The 27,939-nt window shown below is 36.0% G+C and overlaps 1 pseudogene; it reads right to left on the reverse strand.

Moving 5' to 3' along the window:
• Positions 1–11,218: 11,218 nt before the first annotated feature.
• On the reverse strand, positions 11,219–12,211 carry LOC120193349 (annotated as a pseudogene).
• Positions 12,212–27,939: the final 15,728 nt, after the last annotated feature.

The raw sequence follows: 27,939 nt of genomic DNA on the forward strand, positions 1-27,939 counted from the left end.
GGAAAAGCACAAACGGGGGATCGGGGAAAAACGAAAAGAAAAACAAGGGAGCGAGAGAGAGATCAATTGGTTTTTCACACTCTCGACTTATAGTTTTTTCTTGGAACGAAGAGAGTGGAAGAGCGGCGGCAGTACCGGTGCAATGGCCTGGCCACGGCGTCGAAGCCTTTTCCACAGAAACCGCATCCGATCTCTGGTTAGCATGCACCTCCACCTCCGCCATCACCAGAGCTCTTTTACTACAGTCGTTGAGGATTTTGCTACCAGTAAAGATTCAGTTTTCCATGTTCCGAGTAGCGGAGGAAAGTTAGATTGTGATATATGGAGTTCGATAAATGCTGAATTATTTTATGGATGCAGTAATACCAGCTCCAAATTTGCAAACGTTGAAGCTGTTTTTGCATCCCACTCGATATCTGTCTATTGCACTAGTGGAGGCTTGAACCGGCAAAGAACTGGGATTACTGATGCAGTTGTTGCTGCTCGCGTTCTAAATGCTACTCTTGTTCCAAAGTTGGACCAAAAATCCTTTTGGAAGGATGCCAGTAACCTCTCAGAGATCTTTTATGTTGACTGGTTCATATCATCTTTATCAAAAGATGTTGAAATCATAAAGCAAGCTTCCTAAAAGGAAAGGGAAGAGTTGGACTCCATACACCATGTGTGTTCCAAGGAAATGTAGTAGAGAGGCCATTTCATGCGAAAAGAAGATCGAATCCACGTTCACGACGTCAAAACGAAACTTCCCGTGAAATTTCGGCTCGAATAGTGACTGGCGATGAGCATTGCTAGCCCTTGAAAAGTGGAGCTGAGGCGAGCACTTGTCTGTGTTCATTTCGTGGAGAGGGAGGAGAAATAAACCAAATTGAAATTTGGTTTTCAAAACACGTGCACTGTTATAATTTCCAACAGTGTAACATGTTGGTCTTGAATTCCTAAGGGCCAAATTGTTGTTTCAGTCCTTCCAGGTTTGGATAAATTTCATTTGTTTTCTTGAAGTCATTCCTCATTGTGATTTGGCCCCTTAACTTTATTTTTTTTGCAGTTCATCTTTAGTATCAATTTAACCCATCAATTTTAATTTATTTCAATTTAGTCCTTTAAATTTTTAGTTGTTATTTTTTTCTTTTTAAGTTTAACATTTTTAATCTTAGTTATTTTTTCCTTTTAATTTTTGTGTATTTTATTTATTTATTTGTTCTTTCTTATTTTTTTTATTACCCTTAAAATCTAACATTTTTGACTTTTTAGAAATTTCATTCGATCAAAGGTAGGTACTTCGAATCGGGTAATTTAATTTTTTTTATTTTCACAATTAAAGACAACCGAAAAATTAATTGGTACCGAAAGGGCGGTACAAGGGTGCTAATCCTTCCTTGACCGTAACCGACTCCCGAACCCGACGTATTTCTGGTATAACGCAGATCAGGTAAGAAATAGGGTATCCGATCAACCCATTTAAAATAAGTGGTCGGTGGCGACTCCAATCCACATTTTTCAAGTCGAAGCCCAATTCTGGGGCCTAACCGAAAGACGGTTACAACAGCTTGGCGACTCCGCTGGGGACAGGTAAGTGAGTCAGACCAAAATTAATTTTCGGTTGTCTTTTTATGCGAAAATTTTAATTTTAAATTTATTTATTCGATTCTAATTATTTATCTTTGATCATTTTTCAAATAAATAGTTGTACTGACATTTTGTTCAATGATTTCAGATTTTTGAAAAGTTTCTATCTCTGGCTCTATACCCGAGCCCCGGACCCTATTTAAGTGGGGGTGAAAGCGACGCCTTCGTGTGAATTTATTCTCCGTATGGGCCTAGCAAGTAACCTTCGGGATTCATATACCTTATGTCTTCGTGTGAATTTATTCTCCGTATGGGCCTAAGGGAATGTATCCTCCCGAGTTTAACTTAGTCCATACAAGCCTGTGATGGGTTTAGGACTAAGGGTCTGGTAAGCCCAAGGGGGCACCAGAAAGGATAACTCGGGTACCTTTTTTTTAGAACCTAAACCGGGAGACTACAATGAGTTAGAGCCCACCCCAAAACCTCATTCCAAACCCTAGGATGCCGGAATTATTTCCTACTTTACTTTCTGTTCAAAGCATGTGAACTAGAAATTTATGCGGTTAGAACTTGTTCAAAATCAACTTGTGGGATATAGATCATGTTCGGGTAGGAATAATAAGCATGTGAGGTAGATATCATGTGGGGTAGGACTTTCATTTTTATGATCATTTTTTATTATTTTTCACATCACTAACTCTTTTCATCTTTCTTCTATTTTATTTATTTTCATCACTTGCATTATTCAAAAGAGGTCATTGATCCACTAAAACGTGTTTGTTAAAACTCGAATAGTCTGAATCCATGGACAAAGGTGTTGTAATACAAGAGATGAAAATACAGAGGATAGTCTATAAGGCGACTATGTGTCACATTCAATCCAAAAGATGTGGTGCCTACAATTGAAGAGTATATCACTCTGTTGCATTATAAAGAACTCAGAATGAACCGGGTCTACATCAAGCGCAATGAAAGCTTATCTTTGAAGAACTGACTGACAGAGGTTGCAGGGGCAAGATGAAGGTTATGTATCTCGGAAGTCCCTTTGAACACAACAATGTCAAAATGATAGCTGAAATTAGAGACCATTGCTGGCGAATTCAAGAAACAGATTAATGAACTTCACATAGTTCCTATCAATTAAGGGTCCAATGACGAATTCGTTGACACAAGTAAATGCTCGAGATGCGATCATTCGAGACTTCTTGGACCAGTACAAAAAACAACTCAACATTTTCACTGTTCATCCAGAGAGGCCGGAGCGATTCGACAGGTTATTCAACCGATGAAAGACGAAAGCAGAAGACTAGTCAACATGTCAGAAGCTGTCAGGATATTTTTATCTCTTAAAAGATAAAACATTTTTGTCCCCAATAAGGATTATTCATAATAACAATCATATTCTTGGATCAATGCCTCGAACATTTCATGCACATTCTTGCATTTTTTGCATCTTCATCTACATTTTTAAGCATTTTCATAAACATGAAATTAAATCACGGAGGATTCGATGAAGTGGTCTTAACCACATTACACCACATGGAAGCAAGATTTTAATAATTAAAGAAAAACTGAAATCAGTACAGGGGGAGCTGGATCAGCTGATTGTAGGACTAAGCCTGCCAGGATGATCTGAGAAAATAGTACCCATCTCCTAAGGGCTACAATGTTGAAGCTGTTGCCACATAAGGATTCCCAAACATTCTTCTGGAAAACTGTAAGGCGCTTGCCGAAGAAGGGGGCATGGCATATACCATTTGCACTTAGAGGACTGTTTGTTTGAACACATCTTTTAAACGATTGAATTCATGGTACTTCTAAGGTGGAGCAATTGAACAATTTTAATCTTTAGTTCTTTGAATATTAAATGAATTAAGGATTCTTTAATTCTTCAAGAATTATAGATTTTTGACATATGGCAAGATTAGACCTTTCTTACCCTGTCTCAAACCTAGAATAAAACACATTGATTCTTTACCCAAAATCATGGTATTTGAACATGAGCATTCTTCCAAGACATAATTTGGGGCATCTCGCCGGGAGCCTGAACATTGAGACATGTTGGGAGCAAGGAGCAGAAAAAACAATTCATTTGAAATAATTCTATCATGCGTTAATTGCACTGTTTTCATGTGAATATAATTAATCCTGAAAATCTATCCCCCTGGGGATACCTCTTCTGTGAAGACTTCCATGTATGAGATGATGAACGGCTTTCTTTCTTTATCCCTTCACAACAGAGAATATATCCCTTCTCTTCTGTGAAGACTTCCATGTATGAGATGATGAACGGCTTTCTTCTTTATCCCTTCACAACAGGAGAAAATATATATCCCTTGTGTCCCCTTTTGAGCCTATAGTATTTTTCTTCTGATTCAACCCTAACCAAGGATCACCCTCCATACTGGGGGGGAAAGGTGGAGAAAACATGCTCGCATGAGTAAAGACATTGATTTAGATGAGATACCGAAAGGTGAACCAAATGCCAAGTGCGAATATTCAATAAGAAGCAAAAAAGGAAAAAAGAAAAGAAAAAAGAAAAAACAAAAAAGGAAAAAACAAAAGAAAAAAGAAAGAACAAAGATCAAAAAGAAAAGGGGACAAAAAGCACATGCAAAGATTCCCTAAAGACAAATGGTACATCAAGCTTCAAACTCTGAGATTGATCAAGCACAATCATTCCCGAATCACTGAATCACTTCACTCGAAGATCATAGAGCATCAAGAAAGAGAAACATTTTGAGCAAGATTGAAGGCATCAGAATGAATTGATCCTTGGTTCAACACCCTGAAACACTTGTTTGATCCTATTTATCCTTTTCTTTCATAACCATGAACCCTGGCCTACATTACGTGCCTTAAAAGTCCCTTCTAATCATACATGGATTTCTAAACAGAATAGGCTATTTTCAGATTTCATCCCGCCCATCAGGATTAATCTTTGTTTGCAAAAAACAATGTAATTAATGCATGGTAGAGAAAAATAACAAAGGGGGGTTCAAGACGTAAATCCTGAATAACATCTTGAAACCAAAGGAGGGTTCGAGTTGAAAACCTAAAAAGGCGACTTGAATATAAAATTATGCAAACTGAGGCATTCACGCTAATTCCTTGATAAGGCATCGTACAATCCGAGTGTGACAACGAAGGTTGGGAGTCAGAGAACACTTCCGGCAGAGAAGCATGCAAGCTACCCCATCAAACCTTTGAACATCAAATGTCAAACCATTGAGCATCAAATGGACAAAAATACCAAATCTTTGACCAAACACAATAACCTGAGACTTTTTATCCTTTCTTTGCTTGACCATTTCCCAAAGATAGCTTTGATCTTGGCACTAGTCAAATAGCTATAATTCATTGAAGGATTAACATTGTAATTAATTCTTTGATATCCGATGAACTCTAGTTTTATGATTCGTCTCAATTGTAAAACCGTGAAAGTGACAATATTTTCAAAATTTTGGACCAAACATCTTTCAAAACTCTTTTTGATATTTTCAGAACTTTGAAAATAAAAGAAAAAAAAACATTTTCAAACAAGACAGTCTCTCTAGAGTGGATCTTGGTAAATGACATGTGACTCTTAGACACAAAACTCATGCTCAGAATCAATGCTAAAGTAAGAAATGAGGAACATTTGGGGCATCTTTGAAGATTCAACATCAAATATTGGGGCATTTTTTATATTGCGACATCATTTGGGGATTCAACATCCTAATGCAAATTATCAGACCTTTTTCAGGAGATAAAATATAACCAATTCATGTTACATGCATATTATGCATACATTTTAGAACATCATATTATCATTTTTTTTCCCACATACATAATTTTTGCAGCTTTTACAGTCAAGTTTCGACTTCAAGACGAATGATACTCGATTCAAAGCACTTTAAGATTGATGTTGGTTGCTTAACTCAGCAGCAAGAAGCTACACTTCAACCAATTTGACATATTGAAAGATCGACAGATCTTAGAGTCAACTTCAGGTGAGTTCGAGAGCTAATTCAGAACCAATCCAGTTCACATTTTCAAGTTGGATGTCAACTTCACGACGAAGGATATCCAATTCCTGGCTTAACTTCACGGCGAAGGGGCTACCCACGGTTTCAACTTCACAACGAAGGGAATCGTGCTCACCATTGTCTCTCTTGAGACAGTTTCCCTGAAACGAATCCTATCTCTTTCAAGACAACTTCTCTTGAAGCATCATCTGAATCGTTACACTCAGCTCAGGCACATACTTGGGCTGGTCGAGAAGATTTCTCAAATCAAAAAGAATGTGCACATCAGATTTGAACTTTGAAGAATTTGAGATCAGGGATCAGAACTTGAAGATTCCAGAACTAATATTTCAGAAAAGCAACCGAGATTGAGATTTCTCCTGTGCCAAAAATAACATATGTTGCATATGCATTTGAGGCATACCTAAGAGCATTGCATCCATCTCATCACATATATGCATAACTTTTTCAGGTTTTCGCTAGAGTCAATTTCAACTCCGCAGCGAAGGAAATTGGACTCGAAGCGACACAATTTGCTCGAGAGTAGATTTCAACTTCACGACGAAGGATATCTAGCTCGAAGCCAAACTTCACAATAAAGGGGTCTCCACGGTTTCAATTCACGGCGAAGGGATTGTCCACGACGGAGGGTATCGTGTCACTCCAGACAACGCAAGTTCAACTTCACGACGAAGGGACCGCTGGTTGTCAATAAATAACTTCCCAATTGCAGAGCCAATTTCAACTTCACAGCGAAGGATATTGGACTCAAGACAACGCAAGTTCAACTTCACGACGAAGGGACCGTTGGTTGTCAATAAACAACTTCCCAATTTCATAGCGAAGGATATTGGACTCCAAACAACGCAAGTTCAACTTCACGACGAAGGGACCGCTGGTTGTCAATAAATAACTTCCCAATTTCAGAGCCAATTTCAACTTCACAGCGAATGATATTGGACTCCAGACAACGCAAGTTCAACTTCACGACGAAGGGACCGCTGGTTGTCAACAAACAACTTCTCAATTTTAGAGCCAATTTCAACTTCACGACGAATGATATTGGACTCCAGACAACGCAAGTTCAACTTCACGACGGGACGCTGGTTGTCAACAAACAATTTCCCAATTTCAGAGCCAATTTCAACTTCACAGCGAAGGATTGGATGAGACAACACAAGTCAACTTCACAACGAAAGGACGGCTGGTTGTCAATAAACAATTTCCCGGTTCCAGAGCCAATTTCAACTCACGACGGAGGATATTGGACTCGGAACATACTGGATTTCAACTTCACGACGAATGATATCCATTATCAGGCTCAACTTCACGACGAAGGGGCCACATGCGGTTTCAACTTCACGACGAAGGGAATCGTGCACACAAGCAACATCCATCTCTAGATTGGATTTCAACTTCACGAAGAAGGATATCCAATTACAGGATCAACTTCACAACGAAGGATCCATCCACGATTTCAACTTCACGACGAAGGATATCGTGTTCATAGCTCAAGTCGAGAAGGGCTATCTGACAACCAAAGACCTGACGAGTTCGATTTCATTCAGCTCGAAGGCAGCGATGAACTACTTTCTGGAAGAATTTTCAAGACGAAATTTTTTCAGCTCGAAGGCAGCGATGAAACTACTTTCTGGAAGAATTTTCAAGACGAAATTTTTAAACCGAGAAGAAGACAAAGGCCCAATTCCAGGAAGCTCAATCACATTTGAGAAGACCGGACAAAAACTGGTTGTCTTTTTCGTCTTTGCCCTATTCTTGTTAACACAAGAATGTGTAAAGAGGGGCAGCTGTAGACAACCGTTTTTGATCGGGTTTTATATCATTATAATTTATTTATTATTATTATTAATATATATTTTTCATTTTTTTGTTTATAGGTCCAACAAGGATCCAACCACCACCATTATCTCATAACTTCACCCCACTATTCCACTAAACCACTACCCCACAATATGCGCCCACCTAAAACTTCCACTTCATAACTTGGAATATCCAAAGCAGTGGGATATATAAGTAAACCCCAGGTCATATTTGTTAGGGGGGAGGGGGGAATATGCACAAAGGAAAAGCACAAACGGGGGATCGGGGAAAAACGAAAAGAAAAACAAGGGAGCGAGAGAGAGATCAATTGGTTTTTCACACTCTCGACTTATAGTTTTTTCTTGGAACGAAGAGAGTGGAAGAGCGGCGGCAGTACCGGTGCAATGGCCTGGCCACGGCGTCGAAGCCTTTTCCACAGAAACCGCATCTGATCTCTGGTTAGCATGCACCTCCACCTCCGCCATCACCAGAGCTCTTTTACTACAGTCGTTGAGGATTTTGCTACCAGTAAAGATTCAGTTTTCCATGTTCCGAGTAGCGGAGGAAAGTTAGATTGTGATATATGGAGTTCGATAAATGCTGAATTATTTTATGGATGCAGTAATACCAGCTCCAAATTTGCAAACGTTGAAGCTGTTTTTGCATCCCACTCGATATCTGTCTATTGCACTAGTGGAGGCTTGAACCGGCAAAGAACTGGGATTACTGATGCAGTTGTTGCTGCTCGCGTTCTAAATGCTACTCTTGTTCCAAAGTTGGACCAAAAATCCTTTTGGAAGGATGCCAGTAACCTCTCAGAGATCTTTTATGTTGACTGGTTCATATCATCTTTATCAAAAGATGTTGAAATCATAAAGCAGCTTCCTAAAAGGAAAGGGAAGAGTTGGACTCCATACACCATGTGTTCCAAGGAAATGTAGTAGAGGCCATTTCATGCGAAAGAAGATCGAATCCACGTTCACGACGTCAAAACGAAACTTTCCCGTGAAATTTCGGCTCGAATAGTGACTGGCGATGAGCATTGCTAGCCCTTGAAAAGTGGAGCTGAGGCGAGCACTTGTCTGTGTTCATTTCGTGGAGAGGGAGGAGAAATAACCAAATTGAAATTTGGTTTTCAAAACGTGCACTGTTATAATTTCCAACAGTGTAACATGTTGTCTTGAATTCCTAAGGGCCAAATTGTTGTTTCAGTCCTTCCAGGTTTGGATAAATTCATTTGTTTTCTTGAAGTCATTCCTCATTGTGATTTGGCCCCTTAAATTTATTTTTTTGCAGTTCATCTTTAGTATCAATTTAACCCATCAATTTTAATTTATTTCAATTTAGTCCTTTAAATTTTTAGTTGTTATTTTTTTCTTTTTAAGTTTAACATTTTTAATCTTAGTTATTTTTTCCTTTTAATTTTTGTGTATTTTATTTATTTATTTGTTCTTTCTTATTTTTTTTATTACCCTTAAAATCTAACATTTTTGACTTTTTAGAAATTTCATTCGATCAAAGGTAGGTACTTCGAATCGGGTAATTTAATTTTTTTTATTTTCACAATTAAAGACAACCGAAAAATTAATTGGTACCGAAAGGGCGGTACAAGGGTGCTAATCCTTCCTTGACCGTAACCGACTCCCGAACCCGACGTATTTCTGGTATAACGCAGATCAGGTAAGAAATAGGGTATCCGATCAACCCATTTAAAATAAGTGGTCGGTGGCGACTCCAATCCACATTTTTCAAGTCGAAGCCCAATTCTGGGGCCTAACCGAAAGACGGTTACAACAATATTACATTTTAATTTGTTTTGATAATTCATCATTGAAAGAATTAATAGCGATGCTTATAATTTAACGTAAGGTAATATTATGTCATCATTGAAAAAATAAAGATAAATTACATAAATGATCATTAATATTGGAATTAATTTTTATTTTCCATTGAAATTTTAAAAGTAACATATTGATAATTAATGTTATCAATTTGTAACAAAATGATCACTTCACCATTATCCCACTAAATTGATGATGTAACAATGTTAATAAAAAAGTTAATATTTAATTTTATCTTTAAATTACTCTAAATTACTATTAAAATATCAAATAAATTATTAAACAATAATTTTATATCTAATTTAACATCCTCGTATTTCTTTCTTCGTCATCTCTCCCACTTCATTAACGCTGAAACCGAAACGCAGTCATCTACTACTTAAAAAATAAAACCCATCCAAATAGAAGAAAAATAAATAAAAACAACTTTATGACTAGTTTTTTTCTAATGGAAACAACTTTTAGAAATTTAAATAAAAGTAACTTTTTGTGTAATTTTCTATGATGGGTTATATTTTTAAATTAATAATTTTTAGTAGTTTATTTAAATATTTATATAAATATAAATATAAATATATAATTGATTGAGAACGTAGAATTTATTCAATACTAATTCGGTTAATCACTTAATATTTAGATTAGACACATTCGAATTTAACGGATATTAAATCCGAATAACAGAGCAAAAAGTACAAATAAAAGGCGATGAACTAGGGCAGAATGCGAAACACACATTTTGGGGATGAGGATAATGACGCCAGACAGAATAGTGATTATCCTGTAGGCTAGCTCCGACAGACGATTCACAAGAGAAAATTCGCCCAAAAACCAGAGAAAATGTCTCTAGGGTTTAATAAAATATTATAAAATCAAAGCTGTCAAAAAGCAGTCCACAAGCCGGACTGTTATAGCAAAAAAATCGTCTTTATTCGAATTTTGCCAAAAATAGCAAAATCCCGAAAATCACTCTAAATTGAAATTCGAAATAAAATAAGCAATCTCCCAAAAATCCGGCCTAAATCGGATTTAAATTGACTTCCTAATTAACAATCGAAATATTACCATAAATAGTAAAAAATAACTAAATCTAGTGATTCGGAGGGGAAAACGGCAGAATTTGAGGTTGAAAAAAAGGCCACATGGAGCGTAGCTCAATGTGGAGAGCGTGCGCGTCGAAAAGAGCTTTCCGGATTGGGGTCTTATGCGCGATTCTGACACCTGTAGCCAAAGTTATGGCCAAAAGACTGAAACATACTCAAAACGACCCCAATGAGGAACATGTCACAATCAATTCCCGCCTTTGCGCTGATCTGCCAACTCATGGGTATCTCAGCGCCATCAACGTGCAATCTGACAGCTCAGCATCATCTGTCTCGGATCCCCCTGCATCAGATAATAACGCCATCAATGAATGGCCATGTTTTCTGCTTCACGCCTTAGGGATTCAAACAATTCTGACGACAGGTAACGCTCACCGGTACCGGGGGGAAAATTACCTGAGAAAAAACAAAGAACAAGCTCAAGAATCAGGAAAATTAACCAACAACACATTCCAGGATTTCAAAAGAATTATATTTGTTGATGGGTGATACAAGCTTGTGATGTGATGAAAACTATGCAAGTTACCCGGATAATTTCGAGAATTATCATAACCCATTGGAGATATGAAGATGGAGAAGGGAATGCAACTCACAACTATAAGTTTGCCAATATTTTCTGGCCTCTTTGCCAACTTAAATGCAGCTGCTGCAGCAGCACCAGATGATAAACCAACCTGTCAAGATCGATTCATTTTGAGCAAACAAATAAGGAAACACTAAGAACAAGTGATTGAGACTGGTCGTAAGAATCGATTAACGATTATGAACATACCAGCAAACCTTCTTTCAAGGCTAGCAGTTTAGCAGTTTCAACGGCCACTTCACCAGATATCTAACAAGTTACATACGGCAGGAAGTATAAATATACAGGATAATCAATGGATCAGATGATGCTTTTGAGGCTTACCTGGACAACTTCATCGGGAGGCCAACATCCAAAACACCAGGGATAATAGAAGCACCAATTCCTTGGATCAGATGAGGGCCTTTCACATGCATGGAACAGGCAATATCAAAAGAGGTTGAGTGGTTGACAATGGCAGCAAAAAGGTAGACAAGATTAATGCAAGGTTAAAAGAACTTGAAAAACTTACCAGGTTTTCCACCATTCAACAATGGACCTTCGGCGGGTTCAACACCATATACCTATATGTATAGGAAAGAATAATTTTTTCTTACTAACATAAAAACCAGACATTTGCTTTTGTTGTCTGAATTTGAGTCTCAAATGGGGAGCAAACCTTGATATCTGAGTTTTTCTCTTTGAGGAATTTCCCTGTACCTATGATTGTATCACCAGTTCCTACGCCTGCAACCAGTACATCAACTTTCCCTTCCGAGTCTCTCCATATCTCCGGACCGGTGGTTTCATAATGAATCTTAAACAAAGAATTCAGTACTTGTTTTATACATCACCTCATGAGACATTAGAAATGCTATAACACTAGAGATGCTACCTCTGGATTGGCAGGGTTTTGGAATTGCTGTAGCATGTAACCATTAGGTATATCCCTCAGTATCTCATTAGCCTTGTCTATTACAGCCTGAATGCCCTTGGTTGGGTTTGTGAGGTAAACCTCGGATCCGAAAGCTCGAAGAATGATTCTCCTTTCGATGCTCACAGAAGCTGGCATTGTGACAACAACTTTGTAACCCATGGCAGCCCCAATGAAAGCCAATCCAATGCCGGATTACCACTGGTTGGCTCGATGAGGACACTCTTTAGCCAATATTATTTTATATGTGCAGAACAAATGGTAAGTTCATTAGCATTAACCAGAAAGCTAAACCGATTAAAGCATCTTCGAATACGATACTATACCTTCCCTGGTGTAATCAAGCCCTTGTCTTCTGCATCTTTAATCATACTATAAGCAACCTTGTGGATCAATAAAACAACGACAAAAGGTGTTAATTTGCAAGCAACAGTTTGCCAAGATTATGTGAAGAATATGCAAATCGAATGTAAATAAAAAGGCATATATTTAACGTCATCCATTTATACAATTCCAGAAACATATTCAATGACCACATGCTTATATATAAATATATGTTTAACATTAATACATTTCCAAAAACATATGGCCAAAAATCACAGGTTAATGTAAATGATTAGCATCGATTAATCTTGAGCTATTAGTTGGCTATCTTGTCCTTAATGATAGCAGGATATAATGTAAAACAAATCGTTTATGACAAAATAATGATAAAACAACCATGAATTTTAATATTTTCTATTTTTGTAAATTAGAAGTGAAGTGATTGTTGGGCCGAAAAGATTCGGTTTTCACAGGGTTAAGTGGCTGAGTTTAACAACTCATTTTTTGTTTGGGTTCAAAATACAAATTACACTGAACAGCATAGCACATGGTAATCAACATATAATAGATTCACGTAAATAAAGTTTTGGATTAATGATAGTGCACCACTAAACAGATCTAACATGAAACAGATAATGAATCTAATCCCCTACACCCGGTCTGGGAGTTATGATAGAATCTAGACGGTCACATATCGTATACAGAAGTTCTTTTCATATTTAAAACGTAGTTCAAATCCATTTCAGTAAATAAGAACCATGTAACGGTAAAATAATAAAATAACCATAAGAAAAATTCATGCGGTAAATATACCGAGATATCAACGTCGAAAAACAAAATATCAGTAACACAAATACGTGAATATAGTAGTAAAAACATGTATCACTAAAGTATAACAAAAATGGCATACATAAATATATAGTGGTACAAAAGTGAGGAGAAACCAGTTCTTCTGATGTCGGTCTGCTAGCCTACTGTCTCGTACTATCAAAAAAGTTAAAAATTAAACAATGAGCTAAAAAACCCAGCATGCTCCTTGCGGTGTATAAAACATACAGATAAAATACTTCGATAAAAGTCTATTTGTAAAATATGTTTTGAAAACATGAACACTACCCCCATCCAATCATCAGAATGTGTAGGTTCCCCTGAACCACACATTCACCTTATACTGATATCGTAAGGGCCCGCGATAAGGACTTACCTTGTGCACAAAGTAGAGGAGCTTGCGATAATGTTTTACAAGTCATAGACTAAGCTTGAGATACTTCCTCCAATCATATCCCCAATGACAGTAAATATGCATGTGTTTGAGTGAAAACGATGATTTCATACTTTAAAACATGAAATCATGATATTTTCCAGAATTAGATACAAAAATACGGTAACCAGATGTCATGTTGAAAATATAGCGTAAATTAGATATCATGCAGTCATAATATTTAATATAATAAGAAATTTAAATAATTCAGACAAATAGTTCAAAATAGTACTGTAAACACCAATAAGAACATACCTGAATCAGTCTGAGAAGCTGGGTATGGTAGCCTACTCTCGGGTTTGCCTATCATGATCGACGATAGCGCTAGATGCTATAAGTCGGAAAAACTGTATTAAAATCTTAACATAATAAATAATAAACTTTAATTCAACTATTTATAGAAACCTACAAATAACCCTCGAAGAACGTGGACTGTACGAATATGCTAGACGAGAAGCATCAGACCTAGTTAGCCCTCAGTCAGTGAAATCAAAATTACCTTCATAAAAATATAATTCTAGATCAATTTCATAATCAAATCCCAAATAAAAATGCAGAAATGCTAAAAATACTAAGAATTTTCGGATTAACAAGCTCAATTCGGGGCTTTCGGATAAGAATTTAGCGAAACCGATCGCAAAATCTGGCTCAGGACGTAGAAAAATGTCAAGAGAGTGATTTTTGGAAAAAAGTTAACGCCAGTCAACGATCAACGACAGTGGTAAACAATCAACGGTTCGGTTCAACTCGGCTCGGTTCAACTTGACTCGATTGGGCCGATTCGGTACACAGGTCAGGTCAGATGCAGATACGGATGGGACGGGTCAGATTGAGTCAACGGTCAACTAGACAATGGATGATCCCCAAGCACGACGGAGATGCGTGAGGGGTCTTTTTTGGCCAAAAAATCACTGAAAATTTTCTAAAGTTGTATTAAAGCGTTTTAAGACACTTTCCTAGCTCGGTTCACAATTGTGAACGGCGAAGAATCCAATTACGCTTCGTTGGAAAATTTTTTGAGTTTTGCTCGGAATTTAACTAAAAATCTATTTTAGTCTCGAATTTAACCGTAATTTTAATTTAATCCTTGAGATTAAATTAGGGGAGAAAATTGGAATCGGGGTGTGACAAGAAAGTAAATTAAACATAAATATAGCATGAAACATCTAAGGATTAAGATATGATTTACATATCACAAGTCGAATAATAATCATACTTATAACTATGTTTGCATAAAAGATTTTTATAATGGAGTCGTGTACAAGAGATGTCATTACAAATAGAGATAAATTATATATATAACTAATAATTCACGTATATGTGTACTATCATATTGGAGATTTATAACTAATAATAATAATATATATATAATCATAATTAATAGTGGTACATGTGTATCATTGATCGAGATCGTATAACTAATAATTCACGTATATGTGTACTATCATATTGGAGATTTATAACTAATAATTCATTTATATACGTATATTTATTATATATGAATATTCACAAATAGGTTTATACGCATAGGTGTAGAGATATACACCTTAAGACAAGTAATTACATAGAGATCAAACAAAATATTCACCATAATCATCTTATTAGTTTAAGGGTATTTTAGTTAATTATTAAGGTTTCATGTCGGTTTCTAAGATTTTGGTGGTCATGGGCGAATAAAAAATTTAGGCCCTTAATCAAAGATTTAAAAGTTTGTATTTGTATTTTCGGTCTCGTTGTTTTTATCGCTATTGCAGACATAACAGAGGATATTGCAGTCATTGCAAGTATCGTGGTTATGGATTTTTAATAACATTACTATTATAGACATGATAATCGTGGATATTACAGTTTTGGGTGATGTTGTTACCACTGCATAATAACAAGTGTTGAAAAAAAAAATTTAAGGGTAGCTTCATAATAACAAGTATTGAAAAAAAATGAGTCACTAATAACAAATATTAAAAAAAGTAAATTTTAATAGTATATTCATAATAAAAAAATATTAAAAAAATTATAATAAAAAGTATTGAAAAAATTAGACTCATAACAACAAATAAATATTAGAAAAAATTGAATTTTAAAAGCATTCCTCTAATAACAAATATTGAAAAAAAAATGGACCTTTGATAACAAGTATTGAAAAATTGGACATTTAATAACAAATGTTAGAAAAAGATATTGATAAAAATTAGACACTTATACAAATATTAGAAAAAATAAATTATAAGAGTAAGCCCCTAATAAAAATATTAGAAAAACTAAATTCATAGTAATAGATATTGAAAAAATTGAACCTTAATAACAAATATTAAAAACAATTAAACTCTATAATTATTATAAAACTATCAATACATTATAAAAATTTTGGGCCTTAAATATGTGCCCTCCTTCTACTCAGACCCAGATATAGCCTTGCAACGTTTTAGATTTTGAGTTCTAATAAAATGCCTTATTAGTATTTTAATCATTGTCAAAATTTATATAACTTAAAAGTTCAATTAATAAGTTGCGGGAGTATTTTGATCTTTATAGCACAAGTACTTTAAATTAGCTTCAAGAGATCATTTTGGGTGGCTTAGGTATCCTAAATAGGTCTTTTGGGCCACACTAGCTTAAAAAATCAATTTTTTTGGCCCAATAGGGCACCTGCCTAAATTATTTAGCCTATTAGGACACCTCAAAAATTAATTTGGGATTTAATGCATTTTCTACAGTCTAGGGTGAACTCGTCACGTCCATAAGATATAATTTTTATATTTCGGGTCCAATATTTTAATGTTTCCTGTGGAACTTGTCACCTTGAAGTGAGGAGTTCTATTAAAAAGTTATTATTTTTTAGATTATTATGTGAATTTATTATTGGACGAAAAAAATTCACTAGAACTCGTCATGTCGAGGTGACGAGTTCAGTTAGATTTTTTTTTGCTCTCCAAAATGTGGTAGATTATGTTGAAAAGAACAATAAACTATGAACATTAGATTTGACATTCAGAAATGCACATTAAGAAGAAGAAAAACTACAAATTTAATACATTAAAATAATGACGTAAATAGGACTAGCCTTACAAACACCATAAACATTAAATAAAATCATTAACATAGCAATATTGATTAAGAAAATTTAATCTTCGTAATCAGTAGACTCGTCAGAGGTAAGATTAAGTTCTTCAATTTCCCATTCTTTTTGTCGTTCATGTACGAATAGGAGTCATGCTTCTGGGTCTCCATAATCTATATTTTTTCTTGGTCATTTGTCTGTGTTGGTCGGATATTTGAGCTGGAAGCAACATCTTCAATGGTACGGGCAAGGTCGAGATCATCAAACCCTACAAACAAATCAACATTAGAGAAATAGTGATAGTAATATGTCTCAATCATTTTAACAAGGTCTACATCATTGCTTAGATGAAACCTCATGCATGGCAGTAGAAATCTATAATATGGAGTACAAGCATATGGAGTACACGTGGACTGTTGGAGAAGGGGCTTAGATGAAAAATGGGAAACAATCATTCTATATCTATTTGGAATGATTATTGGCTCCCGACAATAAGGCAACATTGTGTTGCATCCTCTCAAATAGACACGATTGAGAGGGTCTCAGATTTATTAGATGAGAGGTCAAAAACTTGGAAGGTGGATCTAATACGACGACGGATTTTCAATGAGGAATAAGAGTTGATTGTGGGGATTCCAATCTCTGGAATCAATCAGGAAGATGTATGGGTTTGGGATGGAGAACAAATTGGTTTATTTAGCGTGAGAAGTGCTTATCAGTTGTTGCGGAGTACTGACAACGTTTCCTAAGATGAAGCAGCAATGCTTAAATATATATGGGAATGTGTATGCCAACGTAAAGTCAACTTACAAATTTGGAAATTCTTGTTTAATTACATACCGACAAACATCAATCTTTTTCAAAAGAGAATCACAAATAATCAATTCTGTGCAAAATGTCCATTGGCTATTGAAAATGGGGTGCATATAGTTAGAGATTGTCCTTTAGCATACCAAGTGTGGCAGGCGTTGGGGTTTTACTGCCCCCCCATATAGCAATTGTTGATTTTACATAATGGTTGTCGTGGTTATTTAAGCAGACTCAGTCAACAAAACACTCAATTATTATGGTAGCCATTTGGGCCTTATGGTTTACCAGAAACAAATACATTTATCAGGGACAAATTACAACGAAAGAAGAGTTAATTACCTTCATTCACGCCCAGTGTTTAGAGTACTCAAAGGCGAATGCATGTTTGCAGGTCTCAGTGTTACACTCTGAGGAGCGATGGAAACTGCCAGTCGCTCCAGCAGTTAAATTCAACTTCAATGCTCGGAATTCTCAACAATTAAAAGAAGCTTGTTCAGGGGTCGTAATTAGGCATAATGAAGGATTTATATTAGGTGCTTGCAGAATATTGAGTTTAAATGTTACCTCGACTTTTATGGCTGAAGCGAAGGCTGCTGTACTTGCGGTGGAGCTAGCGGAGGATCTCGGATTTCGGTGCATTAATGTTGAAGGATATTCCAAAACGGTGACTAATAAATTAAAATCGGAGGAAACTGATTTCTCTGTTGAAAATTGGCGGCATCGAAAGTTGGCCAAACTTTCGGTGATTTTTGGTGCAATAAGTTGGCAACTGAAATTGTTGAAAAATAGGATGGTAAAATTTCTCAATTAGTCCATGTACTTTAAGATATTTATAAGATTAATTTTTAAGCTTTAAGTATAAATACCCTAACCCATTTAGTTTCAAAATCATCCCAAATCATTTTAACTTTCTCCCAATACTATACTAGAGAATTTATAAAGTTTTCTTGAGAGTTGTTTTCTCCTTTTTATCAAAAGAAAATTGTCATTGTTTTCTCCTTGGTAGATCGATAGAAGTTGTAATTCATATTTTCTCATAGTGAAATTCTTCTATCTTTGCCCGTGGTTTTTACCCTATATTATTTAGGGGGTTTCCACGTAAAATTTGTGTATTCTTTATCTTCATATTTATTTTCTCAAATTATCTGTTGCGATTTCGCTCTATCCGATAGTCGAATTCCGCAACAATTGGTATCAAGAGTCAGATTAGAGTGTGTAATGTCTACTTATTGTCTTTATGGTTGCCACCAAAAGGTGGATCTTCCAACATAAGAAAGTAAAAAGGTATTACCCATTCTTTGAAGGTTCCAGAGAACTATATACGATAGTAAAATAGTGGGAGCTATTCCTATTAGAAGCTATGGAAACGAAATTTGATATTGAAAATTTCAATGGGAGAAATTTCTTATTGTGGAAATTGAAGATGAATGTCATCCTGAGGAAAGACGGTTGTCTAGCAGCTATCAGTGAAAGGCCGGTAGATTTCACAGATGACAAATAATGGATAGAAATGGACGGGAATGCTATGGCAAACTTTCATCTAGCATTAGCAGGTGAAGTATTGTCAAGCATCGAGGAGAAGAAGACAGCTAAGGAGATATGAGATCATCTCACCAAACTGTACGAGACCACGTCGGTGCACAATAAAATTTTCATTAAGAGGAAATTGTACACTCTCCGGATTACAGAATCTACTTCAGTGACGGAGCACTTAAACACACTGAACACTTTATTTTCTCAGCTTACATCTTTAAGATGTACAATAGGAGAAAAAAAGCGTGTTGAACTTCTACTTCAAAGTTTACCTAATTCGTATGATAATCTCATCATCAACTTGACAAACAATAATGTCACCAGTCTAGTCTTCGATGACGTTGCAGCCGCTGTTCTACAAGAAGAAAATCGGCGCAAGAACAAGGAAGACAGACAAGTAAATCTGCAACAAGTAGAAGCGTTGACAACGATGATAGGGAGATCAACAGAAGTGGTCAAAGTAACAGTCACAAATATCGTATATCAAAGTCGAGAAGCAAAAAGAATTTAAAGTGCTACAACTGTGGAAAGAATGGTCACTTGAAGAAGGATTGTTGGAGTCTAGGCAAAAACTCTAATCCACAAGGCAATACCGCAACCACTTCAGAAGATGGAGATGCTCTATGTTGTGAAACGTTTACCACCATGGAAGGTAGAAAAAGATTTGTAGATATATGTCTCATTGATTCGGGAGCAACATATCACATGACCTCAAGAAGAGAATGGTTCCATCATTATGAACCTGTCTTAGAAGGATCTGTGTATAGTTGCAATGATCATGCCTTAGAGATCGTTGGCATAGGAACCATCAAATTGAAGATGTATGATAGAACAATTAAAGTTGTTCAAGAGGTGCCTGAAGAAAAATTTATTATCCTACGGATTGTTGGATAATAATGCAAGCAAGATTGAAACACGGAAAGGAATCGTTAAAGTGTTACGTGGAGCACTTGTGGCGATGAAAGGCGAAAAGATAGCAGCAAACGTGTACATGCTGAAGGGAGAGATTTTTCTAGAAGCAGAAGCCTCTGTTGCCTCATGTAGTTCAGATTCTGCAATGCTATGGCATCAGATACTTGGACACATATCAGAACAAGGAATGAAAGTCATTGTGGAGCAAAAGCTACTTCTAGGCTTAACAAAGGTATCACTTACTTTGTGTGAGCATTGTATAACAAGTAAGCATCACCGGTTGAAATTCAACATGTCAAATTCTAGAGGCAAAAGTGTTCTAGAATTGGTTCATTCTGACGAATGACAAGCACCAATTATATCCCTAGGCGGAGCAATATACTTTGTCTCATTTATTGATGACTACTCCAGGAGATGTTGGGTGTACCCACTATTAAGAATAAGTCAGACGTGTTTTCAACTTTCAAAAACTTCAAAGCGTGGGTTGAACTTGATTCTTGAAATAAGATCAAGTGTTTCAGAACATATAATGAAGGATAATACACAAGTGAAAATTTTTGATGACTTTTACAGGAAATAAGGCGTCAAAAGATAGTTCACAGTGGCGAACACTCCTCAATAAAATGGAGTGGCAGAGCGGATGAACAGAACCTTGTTAGAAAGAACAAGAGCAATCTTGAGGGCTACATGCATAGAAATAGCATTTTGGGTAGAAGCATTCAATATCACCTGTTATTTGGTGAATCGAGCTTTATCAACTACAATAGAGATGAAGACACCAATGGAGATGTGGACTGGTAAACCAACTGATTATTCAAACCTCCATGTATTTGGAAATATAGTGTACGTAATGTACAACTCCCAATAAATTTCAAAGTTGGATCCAAAATCCAGGAAATGCAAATTCTTGGGGTATGTTAATGGTGTAAAGGGGTATCGCTTGTGGGATCCCACTGGCCGCAAAGTGATCATCAATAGGGATGTTATCTTTGCAGAAGATAAACTACAAAGAAAAGAAAAAGATGGTAGCGCTGAAAAGTTAGAGACTACACAGATACATATGGAAAAAGAAGTTGAACAAGGAGATTCTTCTGAAGCAGAACCAACACATTATGAACAAGAACAAGTGAGTTCTGAAGCTCCAACAACTTATCAATCAGATCTTGTGAGAAGACGTCCCAATTGGCACTCAGATTATGTTATAGAAGGAAATATTGCATAATATCTTTTAACAGAGGATAGTGAGCCATGAACATACCAAGAGGCAATAAACAACTCATATGCTTCACTATGGATGATGGCGATGCAAAAAAGAAATTGAAGCCCTTCATAAAAATAATACATGAGACCTTATGCCACTACCACAAGGAAGGAAGCCAATTGATAACAAATGGTCTTCAAAATCAAGCGAAATGGTAACGATTAAGTTGAGAGGTATCGTGCAAGACTGGTGGTCAAAGGATATGCTAAAAAAGAAGGTATTGATTTCAATGAAATCTTTTCTCCTTTGGTTTGACTAACAACAGTTCGAGTAGTCTTGGCAATGTGTGCTACATTGAACTTACATCTAGAGTAGCTAGATGTTAAAACAACTTTTCTTCATGGAAATCTTGAAGAATAGATTTATATACTCCAGCCTGAAGGTTTTGAAGAAAAAGAAAAGAAGAACTTGGTTTGCAGGTTGAAAAAAATCTCTGTACGGTCTAAAGCAGGCGCCGAGGTGTTGGTATAAGAGATTTGATTCCTTCATTATATGCCTTGGATACAACAGACTTAATGCAGACCCTTGTGCTTATTTCAAGAGGTTTAGTGATAACGATTTTGGTATATTGTTGTTGTATGTGGATGACATGTTGGTTGCAATACCCAACAAAGATCATATTAAAGAATTGAAGGCACAATTGGCTAGAGAATTTGAAATGAAGGACTTGAGATCAGCAAACAAGATTATAGGGATGCAAATTGACCGAGACAAAAGTAATAGGAAGATTTGGCTTTTATAAAAGAATTACTTGAAGAAGATCTTGTCACTATTCAGCATGCAAGATTGTAAGCCAATTTATACCCCTCTTCCTATTAACTTCAAATTATTCTCTAGTATGAGTCCTAGCAGTGAAGAAGAGATAATGGAGATGTCTTGAGTATCATATGCATTGGCAGTGGGAAGTTTAATGTTCGCTATGATATACACAAGACCATACATTGCACAAGCAGTGGGAGTGGTTAGTCGGTACATGGTGAATCCAGGCAAAGAGCATTGGAATACAATAAAGAGGATCCTGAGATACATCAAAGGGACCTTAAATATTGCATTATGTTACGGAGGATCAAACTTACTTATCAATGGGTATGTTGATTCTGACTATGCAGGAGATTTGGATAAAAGAAAATCTACTACATGATATGTGTTCAAAGTTGCTGGTGGAACTGTAAGTTGGGCTTCAAAATTACAGTTAGTTGTGGCTACATCCACAACAGAGGCAGAATATGTAGCAGCTACACAAGCCAGTAAAGAAACAATTTGGTTGAAGATTCTATTGGAGAAGCTTGGGCACAATCAAGAGTATCTCTCTCTATTTTGTGACAGTCAAAGCGCCTTGCATCTAGCAAGGAATCCAACATTTCATTCAAGGACAAAGCACATACGAGTTCCATTTCATGCATGAAAATGTGGAAGAAATGACGGTAGATATGCAGAAAATCCATACCAAAGACAACATAGCAGATTTCATGACGAAGGCGATCAATGCTGATAAATTTACTTGGTGTCGATCCTCTTGTGGCCTGTCAGAGACGTAAGCAACATGATGGTACAAGGTATAAAGAATGGTGTGAAGATATGATTGTTCCAATCAAATCTTCAAGTGGGAGATTGTTGAAAATTGGCGGCACCGAAAGTTTGGCCAACTTTCGGTGCAACAAGTTGGCAACCAAAATTGTTAAAAAAATGGGATGGTAAAATTTCTCAATTAGTCCCTATACTTTAGGGTATTTACAAGATTAGTTCTTAAGCTTCAAATATAAATACCGTAACACATATAGTTTCAAAATCATCCCAAATCATTCTAGCTTTCTCCCAATGCTAGAGAATTTAGAGAGTTTTTCTGAGAGTTGTTTTCTTCTTTTTATCAAGAGAGAATTGTCATTGTTTTCTCCTTGGTAGATCGAGAGAAGTTGTAATTCTTATTTTCTCATAGTGAAATTCTTCTATCTTTGCCCTATATTATTTAGGGGTTTTCCACGTAAAATTCGTGTCTTCTTTATCTTCATCTTTATTTTCTCAAATTATCAGTTGTGATTTTGCTCTATCCGATAGCCGTATTCCGCAACATTCTCGAATATCACTGCATGGATTTAGGAAGCTAAGAGGAAAGCTGATCAGTTTCGTGCATGCAAGTTTACTTTCATTCCCAGATCGAAGAACAAGGCGGCGCACATCTTGGCAATCGGCGGTGGAGTAGGAGTTGAGGATCTCTTCTAGGTTGAGGAAAGTCCCCAGTGTGTGGAGACTCAAGTGGCAGAAGATAAAAGATGGATTGTGTAACACCCCTAACTCATATTCGAGCCGAATACAAGTCTGAGATGTCACATTGACTTTTCAAACTTTGATTCTAAAAGAAAAACCCTGGGAATTTAAAACTTTCATTAAAACAAAATACTTTAATTTACATAAAAGAGACCACTTAATACAAAATCGATCAGAGCATTCGTAATTAACCACTTATTACATACCAACACTCTATACACAACAAAATACCTACTTTGTCAATTACTTCTGATCTGATTTCTTAGTAATGTTGATGTCCGTGTCACTTCTATTCTGAATCTTCTTATTTCTTGGCACCTAAGTGTAAATCACGTACACGCTAACTCATAGACCTAGTGAGGTAATAAATGAATATGCAACAATATCTTCATGAATATGCATTATTACCATTTCCTTTATGACATTTCAATATGCATGTATCTATTACATAATAACATATAACCATATCATGCATGTACGAACTTACCTTCTTGTACCACTTTCACTTTACTTTGTATTTCAATTGCCCATGTATATTATTGAGAATAGAGATATGTGAGTACATTGAGGTTTTGCACTAATGATGTCACCACAGCTCGAATTAATTCCCTCATGGGGCACCGAACCTTAGTTCAGTATTCGTCCCGAAAGACTGTTATATATGTCCCGTAGGACCACTACATCCCGAAGGACTATTATACCCTCGACTCTTGGCATGCCAATTACACCTATGGCTCTCATATCGTATACTATGGGCATTATTATGATATTTCATATGTTCATGTACTTATGTCATTTCTCTTGTGATCATGTAGCTCATGTCACTTACTTCATGTCATGTTCTCATATCACATGTGTATTTGAATCTATTCATATATATACATCATTTATCCAATCACATGAATATATACATGCCTTAAGCATGTATTATAATAATTATCATGTATGCATGTTCACAACTATTGTACTATGAAAATCAATATAGGGATTAGACTTATCACAAGTCTTATTTCATTATACTATACATATAGTATGCACTCACCTTAGCTTTGCTTTCATTCGATTCTAATCCTTTGATCGTTCCGGAATAAGCTTACTTTTAGTATCTACATAATCACACATGGATCTATATCAGTATTATAGCTAATATACTCTAATGGTTCACTCTTTAGATTAAGATAAATGCCAATTTCCTCTTTTAATGAAGGTATCCATTCGATGTTTTATTATTAATGGAGTGCATCGATGCATGCCTTATGCATCGATGCACTAATTGCATTCGATCTTTTCATTTTAAAATAGTGCATCGATGCACTACCTATGCATCGATACACCTTCAAACAATTTCTGGGTTTTAACCTTGATGCATCGATGCACTCTGCCCAGAATCCTCTTTTTGAACCCGAGAATTCATTCATTTTGGATTAAATCCTTCATGTTTAATCCCCTTTTTCATTCTTAACTCTAGTACACATTATTAAACCAATTTATACTCATTTATTTCATCTTAAACCTCCAAATCCTATCCTTCATATGTAATTCAAGAATTACATCAATAATTCAACATGTTTGAATTCCACTTTTAACAATTCGTATATCTTAACTAAATTGATGACAAGTCAAATTTAACTTTAAATTCTAATTATGAACTCTATTCTATGATTTCATTTAAGAACTTCAAATCTTAAATCTCTCATATCTCCATCATCCTTTGATGTTAAGATAACTTAAGCTTTCCTTAAGCTTAGTTATCATCTAATAATCAAAAACAAATCATAAATTTAACAAGAAACTCAATAATCAGAAATCTTACATTTGCTTTGGTTCACACGCACAAAGAAGAAAGAAGAATAAGAGAACTCTGGAAGCCTTGGGTGTTCTCTCCCCTTCAACCCACGTGTATCCTTATATATACATACTTATCGTTTCTTTAATTATTTTTCCTTGTAATTACTCTATTGTCCTTCCATTCCTTCTTCCTTTTAATTCCATCATACACAATAATTTAATGTAAATCTTTATACTATTCATTCATTTTATTTTAACCACTAAATTATGAGACTTTACAATTTAGTCACTAACCCAGTATTGAGGATGTTACAACTCTCCCCCTTAAGAAAATTCGTCCTCAAATTTTCATTATACAAAGAGGTAGGGGTACTTAATCCTCATGTCCTCTTCACGTTCCCATGTTGCTTCCTCTACTTTGTGATTCCTCCACAAGACTTTAACCAATGGAATAGTCTTGTTCCTTAGTTGCTTGATTTCGTAAGCTAATATTTGAACAGGTTCTTCCTCATAAGTTAAATCTGGTCGAACTTCAATTTCTTCAGTAGTCACAATGTGGGATGGATCAGATCGATATTTCCTAAGCATTGAGACATGAAAGACATTGTGTATCTTTTCCATTTCAGGTGGTAACATTAGCTGATATGCTACTGGTCCTACTCTCTTAGTAATCTCGTAAGGTCCAATGAACCGAGGAATCAACTTTCCTTTCCATCCAAACCTCAATACTTTCTTCCACGGAGACACTTTCAAGAACACTTTATGTCCGACTTGAAATTCAGTCTCTTTCCTTTTTAAATCAGCATACAATTTCTGTCTATCAGCTGCAGCTTTCAGATTAATATGAATTACTTGAACTTTTTCTTCCGTATTCTGAATCATCTCAGGACCAATAACTTCTCGATCCTTAAGTTCATACCAGTTCAAGGGCGTATGACATCTTCTTCCGTATAGAGCTTCATAGGGAGCCATTTTGATGCTTGACTGATAACTATTGTTGTACGCAAATTCAGCAAGTGGTAAATATCTTTCCCACGATCCTTTGAATTCAATGACACAAGCTCTTAGCATATCCTCCAGAATTTGAATAGTTCGCTCGGATTGACCATCGGTTTGAGGATGAAACGCTGTACTGAAGTTCAACCGAGTTCCCAATGCTCCATGTAATGACTTCTAAAACTGTGATGTGAATCTAGGATCTCGATCAGAAACTATGGAAATAGGTACACCATGCAAACGTATAATCTCTCTAATATACAGCTCCACATACTTATCAATGGAGAAATCAGTTCGTACCAGAATAAAATGGGCTGACTTAGTCAATCTATCTACGATCACTCAAATTAAATCATTTTTGTTCGGAGTTAAAGGCAACCCCGTCACAAAATTAATCGTTATGTTTTCCCATTTTCATTGAGGAATTGAAATTGGTTGTAACAATCCTGAAGGAACCTGATGCTCAGCTTTGACTTGTTGACAAGTCAAACACTTTGATACAAATTTTGTAATGTCTTTCTTCGTTCCCGGCCACCAATATCGACTCTTGATATCTATATACATTTTGTTCCCACCCGGATGCATTGTCAATGGACTACAATGAGCTTTTGTTAACAAATCATTCTTTAATTCATCATCATCCAGAATTACCAATCTTTCTCGATAATACAAGTTCTCATAAGACTTAATCTCATAATCCGTACCCTTTCCATTCCTTATCTGTTGTATCTTCTTTAAACACTTTCCATCTTTAGCTTGCAATTCTTTAATTCGATCTAACCATGCTGGCTTGACAGTCAGTTCTGCACAGATTGCACCATCTTCTCTTAACGATAATCTAGCATCAAGAGTTCGCAAAGCTGCAAACGTCTTTCTACTCAAGGCATCAGCTACCACATTTACCTTTCCGAGATGGAAATCAATCACAACAAAATAATCCTTGAGAAATTCCACCCATCTTCTTTGTCTTAAATTCAACTCTTTCTGAGTCATCAAGTATTTTAAGCTCTTGTGATCCGTATACAAGTAGCACTTTTCACCATACAAGTAGTGACGCCAGATCTTTAAAGCAAACACTACTCCAACCATCTCCAACCTTCTTGCATTAATACATATCCCAAGCCATTATGAGACGCATCACTATACACTATAAAGTTCTTGCCTGACTCAGGTTGGACTAACACTGGAGCTTCTGTAAGAATTTTCTTTAACTTTTCAAAACTCTCTTGACATTCTTGAGCCCAAACAAATTTTACTTCCTTTTTCAACAGTTTAGTTAGGGGTAATGCTATGATCGAAAAGTTTTTAACGAACCTTCGATAATAACCAGCTAACCCTAGAAAACTTCTAACTTCTGATACATTCTTTGGAACTTCCCACTTTAGAATAACTTTAATCTTTTGGGGATCCACTCGAACTCCTTCTGTAGAAATTACATGTCCAAGGAATGTCACTTCATTCAACCAAAATTCACATTTAGAAAATTTAGCATAAAGCTTATTGTCTCGTACAATCTGTAAAATAATATGTAAGTGTGAACTATGCTCTTCTTCTGAATTTGAATATATTAAAATATCATCAATAAACACCACAAAAAACTGATCCAAATAAGGTTGGAATATCCTGTTCATTAGATCCATAAAAGCAGCTGGTGCATTCGTAACTCCAAACGGCATCACGATAAATTCATAGTGACCATATCTTGTTCTAAATGCCGTTTTTGAAATGTCTTTCTCTTGAATCTTTAATTAATAATAACCCGAACGTAGATCAACTTTTGAGAACATTGAAGCTCCCTTTAATTGATCAAATAAATCATCAATTCGAGGAAGTGGATACTTGTTCTTGATGATCACTTTATTGAGCTGTCTGTAATCGATACAAAGACGCATTGATCCAT

This window comes from Hibiscus syriacus, unplaced genomic scaffold, assembly GCF_006381635.1.
Source record: "Hibiscus syriacus cultivar Baekdansim isolate YM2019G1 unplaced genomic scaffold, ASM638163v2 tig00004355_pilon, whole genome shotgun sequence".
In the NCBI taxonomy this organism is placed as follows: Eukaryota; Viridiplantae; Streptophyta; class Magnoliopsida; order Malvales; family Malvaceae; genus Hibiscus; species Hibiscus syriacus.